This window comes from Pseudophryne corroboree, chromosome 1, assembly GCF_028390025.1.
Source record: "Pseudophryne corroboree isolate aPseCor3 chromosome 1, aPseCor3.hap2, whole genome shotgun sequence".
Taxonomy (NCBI): Eukaryota; Metazoa; Chordata; class Amphibia; order Anura; family Myobatrachidae; genus Pseudophryne; species Pseudophryne corroboree.
This window is the reverse complement of record NC_086444.1, coordinates 306,380,618-306,404,549: the sequence shown is the minus strand read 5'-3', so window position 1 is coordinate 306,404,549 and position 23,932 is coordinate 306,380,618. Positions and strand designations below refer to the sequence as shown.

At 46.7% G+C, this 23,932-nt stretch overlaps 1 protein-coding gene and 1 non-coding gene across 4 annotated transcripts in view; both read right to left on the bottom strand.

Annotated features, from left to right (window-relative positions):
- Positions 1 to 23,932, bottom strand: part of RSRC2 (arginine and serine rich coiled-coil 2) — a 107,964-nt gene that overhangs the window by 12,088 nt on the left and 71,944 nt on the right. The gene's annotated exons all lie outside the window — the stretch shown is intronic.
- LOC134961576 (U5 spliceosomal RNA) lies at positions 20,799 to 20,918 on the bottom strand. Its single transcript, XR_010187931.1, has one exon. It is a non-coding gene; the product is annotated as a U5 spliceosomal RNA (small nuclear RNA).

Here is a 23,932-nt window from a genome sequence, read left to right as displayed (position 1 = left end):
CTCAAGTCCTGGGAAAAATGGTGGCAACATACGAGGCCATTCCCTTCGGCAGGTTCCATGCAAGGACTTTCCAATGGGACCTATTGGACAAGTGATCCAGGTCACATCTACAAATTCATCAGCGGATCACCCTGTCCCCCAGGGCCAGGGTATCTCTCCTGTGGTGGCTGCAGAGTGCTCACCTTTTGGAAGGACGCAGGTTCGGCATTCAGGATTGGATCCTGGTGACAACGGACGCGAGCCTCAGAGGGTGGGGAGCAGTCACACTGGGAAGAAACTTCCAAGGGCTTTGGACAAGTCAAGAGACTTGTCTTTACATCAACATCCTGGAACTAAGGGCTATATACAACGCCCTACGTCAAGCGGAGAACTTGCTTCGCAACCAACCAGTTCGGATCCAGTCAGACAACATCACCCCAGTGGCTCATGTAAACCGCCAAGGCGGCACAAGGAGCAGGGTGGCAATGGCGGAAGCCACCAAGATTCTTCGCTGGGCGGAAAATCATGTAAGCGCACTATCAGCAGTGTTCATTCCGGGAGTGGACAACTGGGAAGCAGACTTCCTCAGCAGGCACGACCTGCATCCAGGAGAGTGGGGACTTCATCGGGAAGTCTTCGCACAGATTGCAAGTCAGTGGGGACTGCCCCAGACAGACATGATGGTATCCCGCCTCAACAAAAAGCTACAGAGGTATTGCGCCAGATCAAAAGATCCTCAGGCGGTAGCAGTAGACGCCCTAGTGACACCGTGGGTGTTCCAGTCGGTCTATGTGTTTCCTCCTCTTCCTCTCATATCCAAGGTGTTGAGAATAATAAGAAAAAGAGGAGTGAGAACAATTCTCATTGTTCCAGATTGGCCACGAAGGACCTGGTATCCGGATCTGCTGGAAATGCTCACAGAAGATCCGTGGCCACTTCCTCTACGACAGGACCTGTTACAACAGGGGCCATGTCTGTTCCAAGACTTACCGCGGCTGCGTTTGACGGCATGGCGGTTGAACGCCGGATCCTAGTGGAAAAGGGAATTCCGGATGAGGTCATTCCTACTCTGATAAAGGCTAGGAAGGACGTGACGGCTAAACATTACCACCGTATATGGCGAAAATATGTTTGTTTCTTGGTGTGAGGTCAGGAATGCTCCTACGGAAGAATTCCATCTGGGCAGTTTCCTTCACTTCCTACAGACTGGAGTGAATTTGGGCCTAAAGTTAGGATCCATTAAGGTTCAGATTTTGGCCTTATCCATTTTCTGTCAAAAAGAATTGGCTTCTCTCTGCATATTCAGCCTCCTTTTATACCTCCGGTGGCGCCTTGGGACCATAACGTGGTGTTAAGTTTCCTTAAGTCGCACTGGTTTGAACCACTTCAAACGGTGGAGTTAAAATATCTCACTTGGAAGGTGGTCATGTTATTAGCCTGGGCTTCGGCTAGGCGAGTGTCGGAATTGGTGGCGTTGTCTCAAAAGCCTTTATCTGGTTTTCCATATGGATAGGGCGGAATTGCGGACTCGCCCTCAATTCTTGCATAAGGTGGTGTCATCTTTTCATATGAACCATCCTATTGTGGTGCCTGTGGCTACACGAGATTTGGAGGATTCTGAGTCCCTTGATGTAGTCAGGGCTTTAAAAATTTATGTGGCCAGAACGGCTCGAGTCAGGAAAACGGAAGCACTGTTTGTCCTATATGCAGCCAACAAGGTTGGCGCCCCTGCTTCGAAGCAGACTATTGCTCGCTGGATCTGTAATAGGATTCAGCAGGCGCATTCTACGGCTGGATTGCCGTTACCAAAATCGGTCAAGGCCCATTCCACTAGGAAGGTGGGCTCGTCTTGGGCAGCTGCCCGAGGGGTCTCGGCACTACAACTGTGCCGAGCTGCTACTTGGTCGGGTTCAAACACCTTTGCAAAGTTCCATAAGTTTGATACCCTGGCTGAGGAGGACCTAATGTTTGCTCATTCGGTGCTGCAGAGTCATCCGCACTCTCCCGCCCGTTTGGGAGCTTTGGTATAATCCCCATGGTCCTTACGGAGTCCCCAGCATCCTCTAGGACGTTAGAGAGGATTTATCTGGTAAGTACCAAACTCCTATTTTTGTTCCCAGCTTGCTCGGCCCCCCTATACCTAGGCTGGATCCTGTCTCTAGGACGACAGTAAGTAGGTCGACCACTATTGGTCGACAGGGTCTTTAGGTCGACATGAGTTTTTCACATTTGTTTTCTTTTTTTCTTAATGATGCACGCGGACTACGATTGGGAATAATAACCTGCCCAATGCAAGGGGACATGGTGCACTAATTGGGGTTCCTAGTCACTGTATGGAGAAAACGACACACACAAAACAAACTCATGTCGACCTAGCATCCCTGTTGACCTACTTACTGTCGACCAATAGTGGTCGACCTAAACATTGTCGACCTTACATACCCCACCCACCCCGGCCTGGGCCCGTCTGTCTTTGGTGCCGGCAGAAGCGGGCACCACTTGAGAGGGGCTGCTCACCTGGGTTACTTTTTCCCAGCATCCTCTAGGACGTTAGAGAAAATAAGATTTTAAACCTACCGGTAAATCTTTTTCTCGTAGTCCGTAGAGGATGCTGGGCGCCCGTCCCAAGTGCGGACAACTTCTGCGAGACTTGTATATAGTTTTGCTTACACAAGGGTTATGTTATATTTCCATCAGGTTGGACTGATGCTACGTTATTTTTTCATACTGTTAACTGTTTAATTGATACACAAGTTATACGGTGTGATTGGTGTGGCTGGTATGAATCTTGCCCTTGGATTAACAAAAATCCTTTCCTCGTACTGTCCATCTCCTCTGGGCACAGTTTCTCTAACTGAGGTCTAGAGGAGGGGCATAGAGGGAGGAGCCAGTGCACACCCAGACCTAAAGTCTTTCTTAAAGTGCCCAAGTCTCCTGCGGAGCCCGTCTATCCCCATGGTCCTTACGGAGTCCCCAGCATCCTCTACGGACTACGAGAAAAAGATTTATCGGTAGGTTTAAAATCTTATTTTTCTTTGAATCCATAGGGGGCACTGGAGTACTCTTGGGATATGGACCGGGCGTAGCCGGGAATGGCACATTTAAATATTTAAATTAGTAACTTGTCACCCCTCCATACTCCCATAGAGCCTTCAGTATTTTTACGGAGCCGAACAGGAGCGATAGAGAGGAGGAACCATAGAGAATTACATATAACATAATAACGGTCAACAGTAAAGTTGACACATAACGTAACAACTAAGCAGTTGACACCGTAATAGATATCACCGTAACACCATATATACATCGGTGATAATGTGTTACCGTAAAATCCACTGAACTTACCACAAGCCAGGTAAACTACTCTGAGTGGGCGTCCAGTGCCCCCTACGGATTCAAAGAAAAGGATTCATCTGGTAAGTACCAAAATCCTATTTTCTTTTTCATCCACTAGGGGTCACTGGAGTACTCTTGGGACGTACCAAAGTTTCCCCCTTGGGCGGGAGAGCTGTTTGGCACCTGTAACACTAGACGGCCAAAGCTAAATGCTGATGCCGTAAACGTAGCAAACTTGTAAAAGCGCACCAACATGTGCACTGATGGTCATGCAATGATGACCATGTAGCAGCTCGTCTAAGTTGTTTCTTAGAAGGTCCATGACCTGCTGTCCATGACGTTCCCAAAGAACGTGTAGAATGGTCTGACACTGATGTAGGCGGTTGTAGCCTATGATGAAGCTAAGCCTGAAGTATGGTATAAGATCTGGTTGGAAGCTGGCCAAGCCATCTTAACTACATTATAGAGAACAAACAATGTGTCTGTTTTACTTAATTGATGTTTGGGCTACATAAACGCGTAGTGCGCGTACCATATCTAAAGTAACAGAAGTTCCTGAACCTACTGATAACACAGGAACTACGATTAAGTGATGCGTAACATCTTTGGTAAGAAAAAGGAATTCGTGCGAAGTTCCGCTCTATGAGCATAAAACACCAGATACGGTGGCTTGCATGACAAGGCACCAAATGTTAAAACACGCCTTGCTGAGGCTAAGAGAAACTGTTTTTCAAGTGAGAAACTTAACATCCACTTGTTGTAAGGGTTCAAAATATGAAGACTAAAAAAAAAATAAAAAAAATAAGATTTTACTTACCGATAAATCTATTTCTCGTAGTCCGTAGTGGATGCTGGGGACTCCGTCAGGACCATGGGGAATAGCGGCTCCGCAGGAGACAGGGCACAAAAGTAAAAGCTTTAGGAACAGGTGGTGTGCACTGGCTCCTCCCCCTATGACCCTCCTCCAAGCCTCAGTTAGGATACAGTGCCCGGACGAGCGTACACAATAAGGAAGGATTTTGAATCCCGGGTAAGACTCCTACCAGCCACACCAATCACACTGTAAACCTGTGATCTGAACCCAGTTAACAGCATGATAACAGCGGAGCCTCTGAAAAGATGGCTCACAACAATAATAACCCGATTTTTGTAACAATAACTATGTACAAGTATTGCAGACAATCCGCACTTGGGATGGGCGCCCAGCATCCACTACGGACTACGAGAAATAGATTTATCGGTAAGTAAAATCTTATTTTCTCTGACGTCCTAGTGGATGCTGGGGACTCCGTCAGGACCATGGGGATTATACCAAAGCTCCCAAACGGGCGGGAGAGTGCGGATGACTCTGCAGCACCGAATGAGAGAACTCCAGGTCCTCTTTAGCCAGGGTATCAAATTTGTAGAATTTTACAAACGTGTTCTCCCCCGACCACGTAGCTGCTCGGCAGAGTTGTAATGCCGAGACCCCTCGGGCAGCCGCCCAGGATGAGCCCACCTTCCTTGTGGTGGAATGGGCCTTGACAGATTTAGGCTGTGGCAGGCCTGCCACAGAATGTGCAAGTTGAAATGTGCTACAAATCCAACGAGCAATCGTCTGCTTAGAAGCAAGAGCACCCAGTTTGTTGGGTGCATACAGGATAACAGCGAGTCAGTTTTCCTGACTCCAGCCGTCCTGGAAACCTATATTTTCAGGGCCCTGACAACATCTAGCAACTTGGAGTCCTCCAAGTCCCTAGTAGCCGCAGGTACCACAATAAGCTGGTTCAGGTGAAACGCTGACACCACCTTAGGAAGAAACTGGGGACGAGTCCGCAGTTCTGCCCTGTCCGAATGGACAATCAGATATGGCTTTTGTGAGACAAAGCCGCCAATTCTGACACTCGCCTGGCCGAGGCCAGGGCCAACAGCATGGTCACTTTCCATGTGAGATATTTCAAATCCACAGATTTGAGCGGTTTAAAATGTGATTTGAGGAATCCCAGAACTACGTTGAGATCCCACAGTGCCACTGGAGGCACAAAAAGGGGGTTGTATATGCAATACTCCCTTGACAAACTTCTGGACTTCAGGAACTGAAGCCAATTCTTTCTGGAAGAAAATTTACAGGGCCGAAATTTGAACCTTAATGGACCCCAATTTGAGGCCCATAGACACTCCTGTTTGCAGGAAATGCAGGATTCGTCCGAGTTGAAATTTCTTCGTGGGGCCTTCCTGGCCTCACACCACGCAACATATATTCGCCACATGTGGTGATAATGTTTTGCGGTCACCTCCTTCCTGGCTTTGACCAGGGTAGGAATGACCTCTTCCGGAATGCCTTTTTCCCTTAGGATCTGGCGTTCCACCGCCATGCCGTCAAACGCAGCCGCGGTAAGTCTTGGAACAGACCTGGTACTTGCTGAAGCAAGTCCCTTCTTAGCGGCAGAGGCCATGAGTCCTCTGTGAGCATTTCTTGAAGTTCCGGGTGCCACGTCCTTCTTGGCCAATCCGGAGCCACGAGTATAGTTCTTACTCCTCTACGTCTTATAATTCTCAGTACCTTGGTTATGAGAAGCAGAGGAGGGAACACATACACCGACTGGTACACCCACGGTGTTACCAGAACGTCCACAGATATTGCTTGAGGGTCTCTTGACCTGGCGCAATACCTGTCCAGTTTTTTGTTCAGGCGGGACGCCATCATGTCCACCTTTGGTCTTTCCCAACGGTTCACAATCATGTGGAATACTTCCCGATGAAGTCCCCACTCTCCCGGGTGGAGGTCGTGCCTGCTGAGGAAGTCTGCTTCCCAGTTGTCCACTCCCGGAATGAACACTGCTGACAGTGCTATCACATGATTTTTCGCCCAGCGAAGAATCCTTGCAGTTTCTGCCATTGCCCTCCTGCTTCTTGTGCCGCCCTGTCTGTTTACGTGGGCGACTGCCGTGATGTTGTCCCACTGGATCAATACCGGCTGACCTTGAAGCAGAGGTCTTGCTAAGCTTAGAACATTGTAAATTGCCCTTAGCTCCAGTATATTTATGTGGAGAGAAGTCTCCAGACTTGATCACACTCCCTGGAAATTTTTTCCCTGTGTGACTGCTCCCCAGCCTCTCAGGCTGGCATCCGTGGTCACCAGGACCCAGTCCTGAATGCCGAGTCTGCGGCCCTTTAGTAGATGAGCTCTCTGCAGCCACCGCAGAAGAAACACCCTTGTCCTTGGAGACAGGGTTATCCGCTGATGCATCTGAAGATGCGATCCGGACCATTTTTCCAGCAGATCCCACTGAAAAGTTCTTGCGTGAAATCTACCGAATGGAATCGCTTCGTAAGAAGCCACCATTTTTCCCAGGACCCTTGTGCAATGATGCACTGACACTTTTCCTGGTTTTAGGAGGTTCCTGACTAGCTCGGATAACTCCCTGGCTTTCTTCTCCGGGAGAAACACCTTTTTCTGGACTGTGTCCAGAATCATCCCTAGGAACAGCAGACGTGTCGTCGGAAACAGCTGCGGTTTTGGAATATTTAGAATCCACCCGTGCTGTCGTAGAACTACTTGAGATAGTGCTACTCCGACCTCCAACTGTTCTCTGGACCTTGCCCCTATCAGGAGATCGTCCATTTTCTTTGAAGAAGAATCATCATTTCGGCCATTACCTTGGTAAGGACCCGGGGTGCCGTGGACAATCCAACCGGCAGCGTCTGAAACTGATAGTGACAGTTCTGTACCACGAACCTGAGGTACCCTTGGTGAGAAGGGCAAATTGGGACATGGAGGTAAGCATCCCTGATGTCCCGGGACACCATATAGTCCCCTTCTTCCCGGTTCGCTATCACTGCTCTGAGTGACTCCATCTTGATTTGAACCTTTGTATGTAAGTGTTCAACTATTTCAGATTTAGAATAGGTCTCACCGAGCCGTCTGGCTTCAGTACCACAATATAGTGTGGAATAATACCCCTTTCCTTGTTGTAGGAGGGGTACTTTGATTATCACCTGCTGGGAATACAGCTTGTGAATTGTTTCCACTACTGCCTCCCTGTCGGAGGGAGACGTTGGTAAAGCAGACTTCAGGAACCTGCGAGGGGGAGACGTCTCGAATTTCCAATCTGTACCCCCTGGGATACTACTTGTAGGATCCAGGGGTCCACTTGCGAGTGAGCCCACTGCGTGCTGAAACTCTTGAGACGACCCCCCCCACCGCACCCGAGTCCGCTTGTACGGCCCCAGCGTCATGCTGAGGACTTGGCAGAAGCGGTGGAGGGCTTCTGTTTCTGGGAATGGGCTGCCTGCAGCAGTCTTCTTCCCTTTCCTCTATCCCATGGCAGATATGACTGGCCTTTTGCCCGCTTGCCCTTATGGGGACGAAAGGACTGAGGCTGAAAAGACGTTGTCTTTTTCTCCTTTATACGGCAATACTTCCATGTGCCGTTTGGAATCTGCATCACCTGACCACTGTCGTGTCCATAAACAACTTCTGGCAGATATGGACATCGCACTTACTCTTGATGCCAGAGTGCAAATATCCCTCTGTGCATCTCGCATATATAGAAATGCATCCTTTAAATGCTCTATAGTCAATAAAATACTGTCCCTGTCAAGGGTATCAATATTTTCAGTCAGGGAATCCGACCAAGCCACCCCAGCGCTGCACATCCAGGCTGAGGCGATCGCTGGTCGCAGTATAACACCAGTATGTGTGTATATACTTTTTAGGATATTTTCCAGCCTCCTATCAGCTGGCTCCTTGAGTGCGGCCCTATCTGGAGACGGTACCGCCACTTGTTTTGATAAGCGTGTGAGCGCCTTATCCACCCTAAGGGGTGTTTCCCAACGCGCCCTAACTTCTGGCGGGAAAGGGTATACCGCCAATAATTTTCTATCGGGGGAAACCCACGCATCATCACACACTTCATTTAATTTATCTGATTCAGGAAAAACTACAGGTAGTTTTTTCACACTCCACATAATACCCTTTTTTGTGGTACATGTAGTATCAGAAATATGTAACACCTCCTTCATTGCCCTTAACAAGTAACGTGTGGCCCTAAAGGAAAATACGTTTGTTTCTTCACCGTCGACACTGGAGTCAGTGTCCGTGTCTGTGTCGACCGACTGAGGTAAAAGGACGTTTTAATGCCCCTGACAGTGTTTGAGACGCCTGGACAGGTACTAATTGGTTTGCCGGCCGTCTCATGTCGTCAACCGACCTTGCAGCGTGTTGACATTATCACGTAATTCCTTAAATAAGCCATCCATTCCGGTGTCGACTCCCTAGAGAGTGACATCACCATTACAGGCAATTGCTCCGCCTCCTCACCAACATCGTCCTCATACATGTCGACACACACGTACCGACACACAGCACACACACAGGGAATGCTCTGATAGAGGACAGGACCCCACTAGCCCTTTGGGGAGACAGAGGGAGAGTTTGCCAGCACACACCAAAAACGCTATAATTATACAGGGACAACCTTTATATAAGTGTTTTTCCCTTATAGCATTTTAATATATATAGTCATATCGCCAAATAAGTGCCCCCCCTCTCTGTTTTAACCCTGTTTCTGTAGTGCAGTGCAGGGGAGAGCCTGGGAGCCTTCCCACCAGCATTTCTGTGAGGGAAAATGGCGCTGTGTGCTGAGGAGAATAGGCCCCGCCCCCTTTTCGGCGGGCTTCTTCTCCCGTTTTTCTGAGACCTGGCAGGGGTTAAATACATCCATATAGCCCCCAGGGGCTATATGTGATGTATTTTTAGCCAGAATAAGGTACTATCATTGCTGCCCAGGGCGCCCCCCCCCCAGCGCCCTGCACCCTCAGTGACCGCTGCTATGAAGTGTGCTAACAATGGCGCACAGCTGCAGTGCTGTGCGCTACCTTATGAAGACTGAAAAGTCTTCTGCCGCCGGTTTCTGGACCTCTTCACTTTTCGGCATCTGCAAGGGGGTCGGCGGCGCGGCTCCGGGACGAACCCCAGGGTGAGACCTGTGTTCCGACTCCCTCTGGAGCTAATGGTGTCCAGTAGCCTAAGAAGCCAATCCATCCTGCACGCAGGTGAGTTCACTTCTCTCCCCTAAGTCCCTCGATGCAGTGAGCCTGTTGCCAGCAGGACTCACTGAAAATAAAAAACCTAACAAAACTTTTACTCTAAGCAGCTCTTTAGGAGAGCCACCTAGATTGCACCCTTCTCGGCCGGGCACAAAAATCTGAGGCTTGGAGGAGGGTCATAGGGGGAGGAGCCAGTGCACACCACCTGATCCTAAAGCTTTTACTTTTGTGCCCTGTCTCCTGCGGAGCCGCTATTCCCCATGGTCCTGACGGAGTCCCCAGCATCCACTAGGACGTCAGAGAAATAAAAAATTAAAATCTAAACCCAGATTCAAGTCCCATGGCGCTGTAGGTGGTATAAATGGAGGTTGTACTCTGAGGACCCCTTGCAGGAAGGAGTGTACAGTCGGCAAAAGAGCCAAACGCCTTTGAAGATAAATTGACAAGGCAAAGCCCTGCACCTCGAGTGTAGAAACGTAGTCCTCCACCTTACCCAGTCTGTAAAAATATTAAAAGACGGGATAACTTGAAAGATGATGTTGGAAACTTCCGAGCTTCCCACCAACCTATATAGGCACGCTATATAAATAATGTGATACCGAGCTGCCGTAACTGGCTTCCTAGCACGTAACATGGTTGGTAGAACAGATTCTGGAACGCCCTCCCTTCTATAGAGGGCAGTTTCAACAGCCACCCCGTCAAACGCAGTTGCGCTAAATCGGGGTAAAGGAACGGACCCTGTTGTAACAGGTCCGGACTTGGCGGAAGCGTTCAAGGATCGGCTGCGAGTAGATTGCGGGGATCCAAAAACCATGCTCTCTGAGGCCGCTTTAGCAACCGAGGGAGCAACGGAAATAGATTCAAAGCTGTACGGCCACGCGATCGTGAGAGAATCCACTGCCTTTGGAGCTCTTGCTCTGGACACATACTGGGATGTTTGATGATTTTTGGTGAGATGCCACTAGATCCCCCTGTGGGTAACCCCACCTCTGGACCAACATCTGGAACGTTTCTGAATGCAATGCCCAGTTTCCTGGATGAAAATCCTGACAGCTGGGATAATCTGCCTCCCAGTTGTCCACTCCAGAACAAACACTGCCGACAATATCACCTGGTGACGCTCGGCCCAACTGAGGATTCAAGCAACTTCCCGCATGCCATGCGACCTCGAATTCCTCCTTGTTCTGTATGCGACCGCCGTGGCGTTGTTTGACTGCACCTGGACAGTCTGAGACCGGAGCATGTGCACTGGTTGTTGCAGCGCGTCGGAAATTGCCCTGAGTTCCAGGTCATTTAATTGACAGCAATCTTCCGTGATCTGACCAGAGACCCTGAAGTTGACAATTTTGGACCACAGCTCCCCAACCTCTGAGACTCGCGTCCGTTGTAAGAATTATCCAATTCCAGACGCCGAACATTCTCCCTGCGGTGAGATTGTGTACTTAAGAGCCACCAGGGTAGTGATACTCTGGCCCTTGGAGACAACCGCAATTCCTGATGAATGCGCAATAACATTCAGGTGAAAATGACCTGAGTGAACTCCTGCAACCTGGAGTACGTCAAAAGACGCCACCCTCCTTCCTAATAGTCGAATGCCCAAAAGCACCGAGACAGTCCGTGGATTGCGTACTAACTGTACGCGATGACGAACACTTTGTGTTGTGTTCAGGCAGGGAACTCCGTTTATCCACGGAATCATTCCTATGTGACGGAATGAGGGTTGATTTCTTGAGGTTGACAATCCAACCGCATTGAACGATGCCATTGTACGTTAGTAAGGCACGTTGCAGGAATAAGCGTTGATGAGCAGATCTTTAAAGTACGGAACGGTTATCACTCTCAGGGATCTGAGATGAACTATCATGACAGCCTTTACTTGTGACTACCCGAAGCGCCGATAAGAAGCCAAACGGAAGCATTTGAACGTAAGAATGGATTTTATAGCAAACCATAAGTAGGCCCGATTCGTCGAAATACGAGATCCATCGTAATCCGGTATTACTGCGGATCCCACCTGCAGTCACCGACTCAAAGTATTCCATGTTGAATCTATAGCAAGCGACGTACTGTCTGCAGGATCAGTATCGGACTGACAGAGTCATCCAGTTTTGGAACTATCCCAAACCGAAATATAACCGCGACTCGGGTGTTGCCTGCGGTATCAAACTACTGAGACTCATGTGTCACTGTCTGCAGAACCGCCGTCTTGTCCTCTGGCCCAGGCAGACCTGTCTTGCAAATAGCAATGATGGGAAAACATCGACTGTATTTTCATAATCTGTGAATCCAAATTTGCGGATCCACCCAACTGTGGATGTCCACAACTGATGAGCAGAGATGCTGGAAACCCATTATGGCACTGGCTGGTCAGTGGGCTTAGGTGTAAAGGCCACTGAAACTTATAGATATCTCGAAGTAGGTGGCAATACCAGAACCATAGTCTACCACATGTTCTGTGTATGTCTGCTCCTGTAGCATGGCGCCGAATGGACTGAAGCGTAAAGACAATATCCTGAGTAGTTCCCTTCAGGAATTCGCGTAGACAATGGTAGGAAATCAGATTTTCCCCCTCGTGGTCTGCGAAAGGCAGGTGTCCAAGACAGGTGGAATCAGACTCCGCCTGTTAAGAACGTAGCCAAAGTGGACGTCGTGCCGCAACTAGCGAAGCTGAAAGGCGAGAACAAAACTGGCTGAAGTCCATAGAAGTTGTATCAGTGAGAAGTGTAAAAAGTGTTCTTCTTGTAGGGCAAACATGAACTGGAGTGCCATGCCACTACAGCCTTGTTAACCCAAAACCCCCACCAAAGCAGGGGGATGCAACACCCCTACTGCTGTATACTGTAGGGTACGCTCCGACGGTAGTTAAACGTCGTCGGCTGAAACGGACAAGGGATAACAGCAATAATTCCAATTGTCTCTCATTAGAAATTGTTCAGCCTTCGTTAAGAACCTGACGTACTGGCCTATTACTATGAGGGCTGGCGGCGAATCGACTGCAAACAATCTAACTGAAACAGTCAATTTATAAGACAAATAAACACAATTTGTCCCCCCTGGGCAGTACATGTGCCCGCATTCCCCCCAAAGAGGATCGGCACGGGTCCGTCTGTGCAGTCGTATTTGTCCAACATACTGTCTGACCGACTCTGCAGCGAAGCTGCTTGTTTGACTTTGCATTAGACTTACTGATTATGTACACAGACAAGCCAGTACACCACAGAAGTAAAGTGTGTATAAATCCGCATTACAGTGCACACGTTTAACTGCAATAGCGAAAAATGTGCTGTACAAAAACAAATAAAATAAAATTCCTAACACCCCGGCTCCTCTAGTGGCTGAGTGTTGTAGGGCAGAAACTTCCTGGGAAGAACCAGGAAGTAATGTTAAAGTGGTGTCCAGCCATGTGCTAGCTTATTGCAAGAATAGACTTTTAATGTTAGCTGATACACCAATCTCTCTCTCATATATATGTGTATTATATATATATATATATATGTATGTATATATATATATATATATATATACATACATATATACATAGAGATAGACATATATATATATATATATATATATATATATATATATATATATATATATATATATATATATATATATATAAAAAAGCAGTCAAGCGGCACTCCTTCCCAAGTGAAATAAGCATTAACAGCCGGTGCCTTCCATAAAGAACCTGCACGGTTCTTCTCAGTTGCCCGTGTGGTTTGCACTACGTGGGCAAAACTGAGAGTACATTTAAGGAACGCATGGCGAACCACCGTTCATCGATAAGGGCCGCATTATTGTCAGGGAAAAGTGATCTACCGGTCCCCAGACACTTTGTTGAAGCCCGCCATTCTCTAGCGACTTTACGCCACCGTATAATAGATCACATCCCCCCGCCAAAACGGGGGGGGGGTGTGTGTGTGTGTGTGTGTGTGTGTGTGTGTGTGTGTGTGTGAGACCGGGGTCTTCGTTTATTACAAGCAGAATCCAAGTGGATTTTTCTACTGGATACACTGTCCCCCCGTGGGTTAAACGATCAGTTAGGATTATCATGCTTTCTATAAAAAATTAGGATCATGCCTATGATGCTAAGGGATATGTATTTTGGCGTTATTTGTATCAATTGGACATCGTTTTTATGACACAATCTCGATTGTGCAATTATGTATGAAAGCTCTTTTGATAGTATGCACATATTATGTCAGTGTTATAATATAGCATAGGCAGGCTGCTACAGTGTAACTTGGTGAATGTGTGTAATATTACTGTTTGTCTTGTTTGTGTTTTTTCATTCAGCACTTTGCACTCTGTATAATTATGGTGCTCTGGTCCCTCCGTACCACTTGGTGTCCGGGCGCACCGTGATGACGTCATTTTATCGAGCGTGGCGCGCGGACGGCGGGAGGAATGGACGGATCAGAGGAGGTATAAAGGTATGTGATGTCTGTTATTGTATTATGCCCTGAGGAAAATGTTGAACAAATAACATTGAAACGTTGGCTGATTGGAGCTGCCTTTTGTCTTTATTGCCGTGAGTGCCGCCAGACTATTCCTATACATGTGTTGGGAACCGTGCAGGTTCTTTATGGAAGGCACCGGCTGTTAATGTTTATTTCACTTGGGAAGGAGTGCCGCTTGACTGCTTTACTATTTTAACGATTGATCTTTGGATGAACCGTTTTTTGAAGGCACCCTCCGCGGTATTTTACCTGCATCAGGTTGTATTGGGTGCTTGCTGCAGCATCTATTTTCACACACTGGGATAACATATTGGGTGTGCACGTGTGTCTTCTGTCACATATTCCAGTACTGTGGGTTGCTTTGCTCCTGTCAGGAATGTCGACAGCTGCCGACACCGATGCAGATGCACTATTGGCAAGGTTTAACTTGACCCCGGGAGAGACTTTCAGCTATTCGGATAATGATGCTATCAATATTCGTTTTAAAGATAATTTATCAGCAACTGGGGGTAACATTGAGAATATAAATTTATACAGAGAGCTATTGAAGCTCAAAAAGCGTGAACAAGATTATTATTATCATGGGGTGACATTGTCTGATTACCACCGGGAGGGTAAAATACCACGTGGTTTCAGGATAAGGAACATTCCAACTATTGGCAGGCTTAATGCCACTTTCTGTAAGAAATGGATAGCCATTTTAAATAAGTGTTCCTATGATCTCATCTTGTTGGTGATAGAGGAGGTTACGAAGGAGTTAATGACTATCAGGTCCCAAATAGATGAGTTTGAAACCACCCATAAACCAACGTTATTGGCTGATACTACCTCCAATTGGCTAGAACAGTTATCGACACAGGTCGACAAATATCGTAAAGACCTAGTGCAATACAAACGCCTGAAATTGGAGAAAGTCAATCAAGATTATGCCAAGAAACAGGTATATCCCTGGATATCAGGCACCACCCCTTATTCAAGAGCCCCAAGGAAACGGATGTCCAATCGGTATAATAGGGGCCAATTTGATACAGATACATCTACAGATGGTACAGCTTCGGCCAGTGAAAATGAGCGTGGCAATATCTCTGGTCGTCACCCTTTAGAGGGGTTCGGACAAGAGCCCAAATTTCCGACCCAAACGGAGGTACACGAGGAGGGGGGGGGGGGGCGCAAAACCAAAGGTCGTGGCGGAGGACGTCCTCCAGTACAGAAGAGAAGCTGATCATTAACATTTCGGATCGAGTTCTCACTCCTAATGAAAACAAGGTACTGTCTAGAGGTTTGAACTTTGTCCCTACACAGCGGTTTGAACCGTTTGAATGGAAGATTGAACGTTATAAATTAAGTAGACAATTGCGTCTCAAAGAATATTTCAATTCACCTGAAAAAGTGACTGACTAGTGACCCATTACCCAGCTTCTTGCATAAGAAATCAGTTTTTGATCCATGTTCAACGAATGCAGCCATTAAGTCCTTCTGTCGCACGATTGACATGAGTATTGCTAGCATGTCGACTTCTCCTAAGGATCAGTTTAGTAATTTATCCAAGGAGGAATGGCAGGCATTAATGTCTCTCAGCAAATATGATGACGTGGTGTTCAGACCGGCGGACAAGGGCGGAGCCATAGTCGTGCAAAATACAGCAGACTATGTATCTGAACTGAATCGTCAACTTAGCGACCGCTCCACCTATGTTGTCTTGAAGTCTGATCCCACGTCATCATATAAGAAAGAGTTAGATACTATTCTGCATAAAGCTGTTCTTGATGGTGATATTTTGGTTGATGTGTGTGATGCTCTAATGGTTACTTATCCGATTGTACCACTATTGTACTCAATTCCCAAGATTCATAAAGATAGATATGCTCCTCCAGCACGTCCCATCATATCTGCGAGGGGATCATTATTTCAAAAAATCTCTATGTATCTTGACTTTTTCCTACAACCATGTGTTCAGACTCATGATTACTATTTAAAGGATACTACTTCACTCTTGACTAGATTGGCAGAGATTCAGACAGTTCCTCTGGGTTGTTTTTTTAGTGACCATAGATGTTAAGAGCCTCTACACGTGTATTCCCCATGGTGCTGGCCTGACTGCTGTACAAACGGTGATTGACAATCATCCCCTATATAAAGGGCCTTGTGTTGAACCGATTATTCGGTTATTGCGTCTCACGTTAGAACGCAATTACTTCATGTTCAACAATGCGTATTATGTGCAGCGACAGGGCTGCGCCATGGGGAGTAATGTGTCTCCATCTCTGGCCAACTGTTTTATGTTTGGCGTAAAGGAAGAATTATTTTTTTCAAAAGATGAGGTTAAGTCGAATGTATTGCTGTATCTTAGATACATTGATGACTTGTTGCTCTTGTGGACGGGTCCAGGGGAGCAACTAGAGTCTTTGATTAAAACACATAATGAAACTGATTCGCCAGTGAAATTCACTTATACCATGAGTACATCTAGTGTGAATTTTTTAGATGTTAATATCAGCCTCATTGATAATAAAATTCAAACTCAGCTATTTTGTAAACCTACAGATAGGAATAATATACTGTTAGCCAGTAGTCATCATCCAGAACCCCTAAAGAGAGGTCTCCCTTTTTCCCAGATGCTCCGAGTTCGTAGAATTATCAATGATGAGACACAGCTTGAAAGGGCTCTGGATGAGATGCTCAATAAGTTTAAGAACAGGGGATACTGTCCTAGAGAGTTGGCACGCACCAAGAATCGGGTCCTTAATATTTCTAGATCTGACTCTCTGATCAGGGCCGAAACTAGGGGGGGGGCTAGGGGGGCAGGTGACCTGGGCGCCGGATTGGAGGGGGCGCCGAGACCCCCAAACACCGCCGCGGCACTTTTAAACCCCCTTCTCCCGAGTGCCCAGCTCGGGGGCGGGGTTTCGCGGAATGACGCGATTGCGTCGTGACGTCACGGCGCAAACGCGTCATTCAACGAAACCCCGCCGGAGGAGGGAGAACTGAAGGGGGAGCCCGGAGCCGCGCAAACGAGGAGGGAGAGGCGGCTGAAGAGCGGCGAGAACCGCTTCAAATGTAAGTCAGCCCCTCTCCCTTCCTCTCTCTCTCTCTCCCTCCCTCCCTCTCCCCACCACCTGCCGTAATGTTTAAAATGGGGACCTGTGCCTGCGTACTGTGTAAAATGGGGACCTGTGCCTGCGTACTGTGTAAAATGGGGACCTGTGCCAGCGTACTGTGTAAAATGGGGACCTGTGCCAGCGTACTGTGTAAAATGGGGACCTGTGCCAGCGTACTGTGTAAAATGGGGACCTGTGCCAGCGTACTGTGTAAAATGGGGACCTGTGCCAGCATACTGTGTAAAATGGGGACCTGTGCCAGCGTACTGTGTAAAATGGGGACCTGTGCCTGCCGCAATGTGTAAAATGGGGACACTTGCCAGCGTACTGTGTAAAAATAGGATTTTGGTACTTACCAGGTAAATCCTTTTCTTTGAATCCATAGGGGGCACTGGAGTACTCTTGGGATATGGACGGGCGTAGCCGAACAAAGGCACTGAATATTCAAATTTAGGACTCTCCCCCCCTCCATATCCCCAAGTACCTCAGTGTACTGTAGAAAAAAACCTAAGCGCTTGGGTGAAAAACACTGCACTGAGATTGTCAGCAGCCTCCTGATAAAGGGAATTGCCAATCCCTTGCATTAACCACTGACCAACAGAATAACAGGTGGCGCTTGACAATCAAATGAATTTAAAAAACATTTATTTATATACAATAATTAAAGTTACAACACACTCCCGGGAGAAATAAAATAATAAGACAATTTCACAATAATAAAAACTTCACAATAGTAAAAAACTGTGCACTGTAAAGAAGCTTCTTGTTCAATTCCTCAGGGAGCTATTTATGATCTATGAGCTTAAATGCACGTGTTTATAAAAATATATAACTGTACCTGAAGGATTAACACTATGTTTGATACACTGTAATACAAAACACATTTAAAGTATAGAATTTATATCTGTGAATGATATGTGTATTAATATGGTATCATATCATAAGTCACTCACGTCTTGGTGTGCCATAAGGTGCTGAATACGTCACAGATCCATAAAAAATGGATAATTTCTTATGAAGGTGAATAGGTATGTTTCCTCCGCTGGGCAGGAGCCTGTGATTTCCTTGCTCCCTGGTGTCGTCCCGCTATACTGACAGAGACCCACACCAGTGCCACAGCGTGTGAGGTGATGCTGCGCCGTTGAGTGTGCCTGGACAGGCCGTGCAGGTAGATCTGTAAACCTCCGGTACCTCCGCCCTTGCAGACAGGAGGCTGTGGTTCTGGTTTTTCCGGAGTGCACCGGTCTGCACTGGGCAGGAGCCTGTATTGACCTTGTTCCCTGGTGTCGTCTCGCTGTTCTATTAGAGACGCGTACCAGAGCCTAGGCAGGTGTGATGATGCTGCACCGTGGTGTGTGCCTGAAATGGCCGTGCAGGTGGATTGTACTGCCTCCGATACCTCCGCACTTGCAGATAGGAGGCTGTGTAAGCTGGTTTTCCGGAGGTCACCGGTCTGCGCCGGACTGCAAGGGAACAACACCCGTCAATACTTCTTCCCCAGATGGCGTGGTCAGCCGTGGCAACGGGGATTTGAGAAGGGGTGCAGATGCAAATGCTCCCGATAATGGCACTGTGAATGTGAGCTTCTCTGCACAAGTGTTGCGTGGGTGCAGCAGCTGATGAAAATGTGGGTCCTTGTAAGAACAACATGTATCCTAACGCGTTTCAACGCCAGCAGGGCGTCTTTTTCTTACCTTACCAGGTAAATCCTTTTCTTTGAATCCATAGGGGGCACTGGAGTACTCTTGGGATATGGACGGGCGTAGCCGAACAAAGGCACTGAATATTCAAATTTAGGACTCTCCCCCCCTCCATATCCCCAAGTACCTCAGTGTACTGTGCCAGTGTTTTTTACTGAGCGAACAGGATATAGAGAGGATTGACAATGGAGAATTCCTATAACATAACAGACAACCACAAAGTTGACCTGTAACCTTATTGTCAACTAAACAGTTGACACCTTAACCGATAGAACTTTATAATTTGAACCAATCGGTGAAAATGTGTTACCATAAGCTCCTTTGAGCTTAACACCACCCAAGTAAAATTTGTTTACTAAGCTCCCTTGAGCTTAAAACAACCCAGGTAAAACTGCTCTGGGTGGGCGTCCAGTGCCCCCTATGGATTCAAAGAAAAGGATTTACCTGGTAAGTACCAAAATCCTATTTTCTTTATCATCCACTAGGGGTCACTGGAGTACTCTTGGGACGTACCAAAGCTTCCCTCGTGGGCGGGAGAGCTGTTTGATACTTGTAACAGTAGGCAGGCCAAAGCTGAATGCTGATGGCGCCACCATTCATAACGTGTAAACGTGCACAAACGTGGTGCACTGAAGGCTATGTATCCGCGTCATAGACGCTCCACGACCCGCTGGGTCTGACATTCCCACAGAACCTGTGGGATGAACTATTACTGACGTAGGCGATTGTAACTTAGCCTTAAAGTAAGCCTGACTTGTAGTCATTATTATCCAACTGGATAATGTCTGCTGAGAAACTGGCTAACCCCAGTTTGCAGTATTATATAGAACAAACAACGTATTTATATCACGTAATGTAGACGTTCGGAACATATATAAACGCGTAATGCGTGTACCACATTCAGAATTCTAGAATGTGCTGTCCCCACAGGAACCACTATTGGTATATTGATGTGAAGAATACGAAAGCGGATTTCGTCCGAAGATCTGCTTTGTCATGAGAAAACTTAAATACGGTGGCTTGGAATACAAGGCACCCAAATATGAAAACAAAACCCTTGCCGAAGCACCCTTGCCGAAGGCAAGGCTAGAAGAAAAATGTTTTCCAAAGTAAGAAACTTAATTCTCATTTGTTGTAAAGGTTCAAAAAATATGAAACTTAATTCCCCTTTGTTGAAAGGGTTCCAAAATATGAAAACTGTAATAAATCTGAACCCAACCTCAAATCGCCTGGCGCTGTAGGTGGGATAAATAGAGTCTGAACTTTGGTGACACCTTGTAGAAAGATGTTTACAGACGCAAATAGAGGCAAACGTCTTTGAAAATACGTTTACCACACAGATACCTGCACTGTTAGTGCAGATGAACGCAGTTTTCCATCCCATCCCGTTTAACCGAATACGGGTACTTGAAGTATGATGTTGGAAACTTCCGAGGTTTACAACCTATGTAAGCACACGAAATTTTTTTAATAATGAGCTGCCTTAAGCGGCTTACTATTTCGTTACATGGTTGGTATAACCGATACTGTAATGCTCTATTTTCTAAGAGGGCGGTTTGAACCCTCACCCCGTCAACCGCAGCTGCGGTACACAGATAATAGGTATACAGATAATAGGTATATAGGTAACTATGGATAAAAGAACGTTCCCTGATGTAACAGGTTGGACGTATTATGAGAGGGCTAAGATCGTGTGCAAGTATTCCTTGAAAATTCGAGAAGCAAACTTCTCCGAAACCCATGAGCTACCACCAGTATGACTGTGACGAACTGTCTTCTGATCCGTTTTGGCAACGGAGAGAGAAGCGGAAAATGGTGGAGCCAGATACACGATGCTGAATGACCCCATGAATGTGAGAGATTTCACCGCCACTGCCCTTGTGAACTGTTTTGTACACCTACTGAGCTTTTGTAATTGTGGCGAGATGCCATCATGTATACTTGAGGACAACCCCCTTCTGTGGACTCACATATGAAACACCTCTGGATTTAATGTCCAGTTTTCAAGATCCAAATCCTGACGGGTGAGATCATCTGTCTAACAGATGTCCACTCACTGATTGATCTCTTGACATTTTCACCTAATGGCGTTCTGAGCCATTGAAGATTTGAGTGACCTGCTGCATTGCCATGCGGCTTCTTGGTTCTCACTGGTTGTTGTGTATACAACTGGCGTTGCTTTGTTTGACTGCTTAAGGCCAGCGTGATCTAGGCATGAAAAAACAAAATTACATGAAACTCACGGTTGTTTCTCTCCACGGAAATCTTTAGTAAAAAGCGAAAGATGTATTCGTTCTGAAGAGAAACCAGAGTCTATGCCTGGTCAGACTGAAAGCGAATCATTTATTGCATTGTAAAATGCACAGAGTTCTAGGACATTTATCGACCGCAATCTGTCGTGTTTTAGAACCTTTGAGTTGATTTTAACTACAAATCCTGACTCTCTGTGACTGTCGTCCAGAGTATAAGCACCCTTGTCCCTCTGTGGAAAACGCGAGTGAATGGTGGCGAACTAAATTGAAAACACATCTTTATTCTTAATAGATGAATACACCAATGTACCGCTAGAGTGCGTGTACTTTTGTTCTTGCTGGTGTAGTAGGTAAAAGTCTTTGACTTACCATATTTATAATCTTACCTAGGAATTGACATCGTTTAGACAGACTTAGATGCGATTGTTTTCGAACTTGATCTGCTACCGCAGTATACTTTAGTAGCGCAAGTTAGAAGAACTTTGTTGATACATAGTTCTTATGTGAGATGAGCTATGATCCCAACATCACTTTGGTAAATACCGGAAGCGATAAGCAACGGTAGAAATGAAATGGGTAATGGTTGTGGCGATTTGCAAACGCTAGAACCTGTGATGAAGAAACCGGACTGGGTAAATACGCATTGTGAATTTCAAATGCAATTATGCAATTTTGTGGCTGCAAAAAGCAAATACTAACTACAGAAAATCCATTTTCTAACTGTAGTAAATGACTTGCTGATTGATACTGCAACGGAGCTGTTTGGTTTTGCTCAAACAGAGGGGAATAAGTAACTCTGACTCTGTTGGCGTACTATTGGCTGGTTTATAAACCAGCAAAGACTAAATGACATATTGCCAAACCGTTCGACAGAATCAGTTTTGTACTTTAAGCTGTAAATAGGGATTTTTGTTTACTTACCGTAAAATCTCTTTCTCTGATTCCATCTGGGGGACGCTGCGCCATTACTTGTGGGTTAGAGGTGTGTGGTTGTGGAGTTTGGCACAGAACTATTAAAACCTGACTCCTCCCCCCTCTAACCCCTCCCATCTCCTTCCTGCCTAGCCAGCACCTCAGTTAACGTTTAGCCAAGCCAAAGGAGATAGACCGAAAACAATTAACTGGTTAAACCAGACAACATATGGGAGGGATCGCAGCGTCCCCCAGATGGAATCAGAGAAAGAGATTTTACGGTAAGTAAACAAAAATCCCTATTTCTCTTTCATCCATCTGGGGGACGCTGCGCCATTACTTGTGGGATTTCCCAAAGCAAGCAAATGAGAGGAGGGAGACATAGACGGCATAGCCGTCCGCCAAATTTGACGCCCAACAGGGGCAGTCTCCAAACCGAAAGTGTGAGAACGGTAAAACCTTTTTAAAACGTATGCACAGACGACCAGGTCGCCGCCCTACACGACTGCTCAATAGACGCAGCCCCGCGAACATCTCAAGAAGCTCCAATAGCTGGAGTCGAAGGAGCTTGAATCGAGTCAGGAACTGAAACATTAGAAGACTCTGTGATGGTCGTAGTTACCCAACGAGTCACTGTGTACTTGGAATCCGGCCAATCTCATTTGGACGCAGCCATTAAAAACCAACAATGCATTCGTACGACGGATAGAATTCGTACGAGATAAATAAATCCGTAAGGCCCTAAGCACATCTAAGAGAGCCAATGGGAATCCTCCCCGGAAGGAGGAGGAGTAAACGCTGGAAGGACAATGTCCTAATTTAGATGAAACGCTGACACAACCTTCGGAGGAAGGAAGGTTTTGTTCGCAGAACCACCCGATCATCATGAAAATCCAACAAGGGTGGTCTGCAAGAAAGAGCTGCCAATTTAGATGCTCATCTTTTGGAGGAAATTGTCAATCGGAAGACATTGAACGTTATATACCGCAATTGTACAGATTCCAAAGGTTGAAATGGAGGTTTCTAAAAAAAAACCGTAAGGACTAAGTTAAAGTCCCAGGGAGGAACAAAAAAAGGTGACTGAATCCGAAGAACTCCCTGAAGGAACGTCTGAACTTCTGGAGTGATAGCCAGTCTCCTATGAAGAAGAGTCGACCAAGTAGAAACTTGACCCCATTAGTGAAGAAGTCTGAGATCCTCATTGAGATCCTCCTGAATGCAGGATAACAGACGAGGAAACTCTAAACACATCCGGTGTTAAACCACGCTTTTCACACCAAGCAATGTAAATTCCAGAAGCCACCGGTTATCTTTACTCAACAGGACGAGAAAAAAACCTTTTTCCCCTTAAAATATTGGATTCAAGAACCAAGCCGTCAAAGTCAGCCGACCAAACCTGTGTGGTGACATGGTCCTTGAATCATAAGATCTAGAGCAGAGAGGGTCGGGATGGTTCCTCGACGACCCTATTGTGCAGAAGAGTGTACCACTGTCATCGTGGCCAATCTGGGTCCACCAGAATGATTGGAAGACCTTCTCTCTGAACGCGTTGAAGCCGACGTGGAATCGGTGGAAATGGTGGAAACACATATCCCAGTTGAAAGTGCCACAGCGCCGTCAGTTCATTGATTAGAATTGCTTAAGGGTCCTGAGTACGCGACCCTTAGAGAGGAGGTTTATTGTTGAGACAAGACGCCGTTAGATCTACATCGGGCATCCCCCACCGGGCTACTAGAGTCAGAAACACCTCCTGGTGAAGCCCCCTCTCTCCCTTATGCACCGTGTGACGGCTTAAGAAAACCGCTTCCCAGGTCTCGACTCCTGGAATGTGAATCACGGGTATAATCTGAACCCAATGTTTTGCCTAAGTGAGAATCTGAGCGACTGCCTTCCTGGCGGTCCAGTTTTGAGTTCCTTTATTTAAGTAACTGCCGTGGCGTCGTCGGGTTGAACCCGTACTGGATTACCCTTTACCATGGTTTGAATCCGAAGGATGCCTACCGGACTGCCCTCAACTCCAAGATGTTGATCTGTAACTTAGACTCGACTGTTTCAGAACGTCTGAAAGTAAGGAGTCTGAAACACCGCCCCTCAACCTCTGAGGCTTGCGTCTGTGGTGACCATCCCTCAAGAGCAAATCGTGAACGGTACCCTTTTTGGTCAAA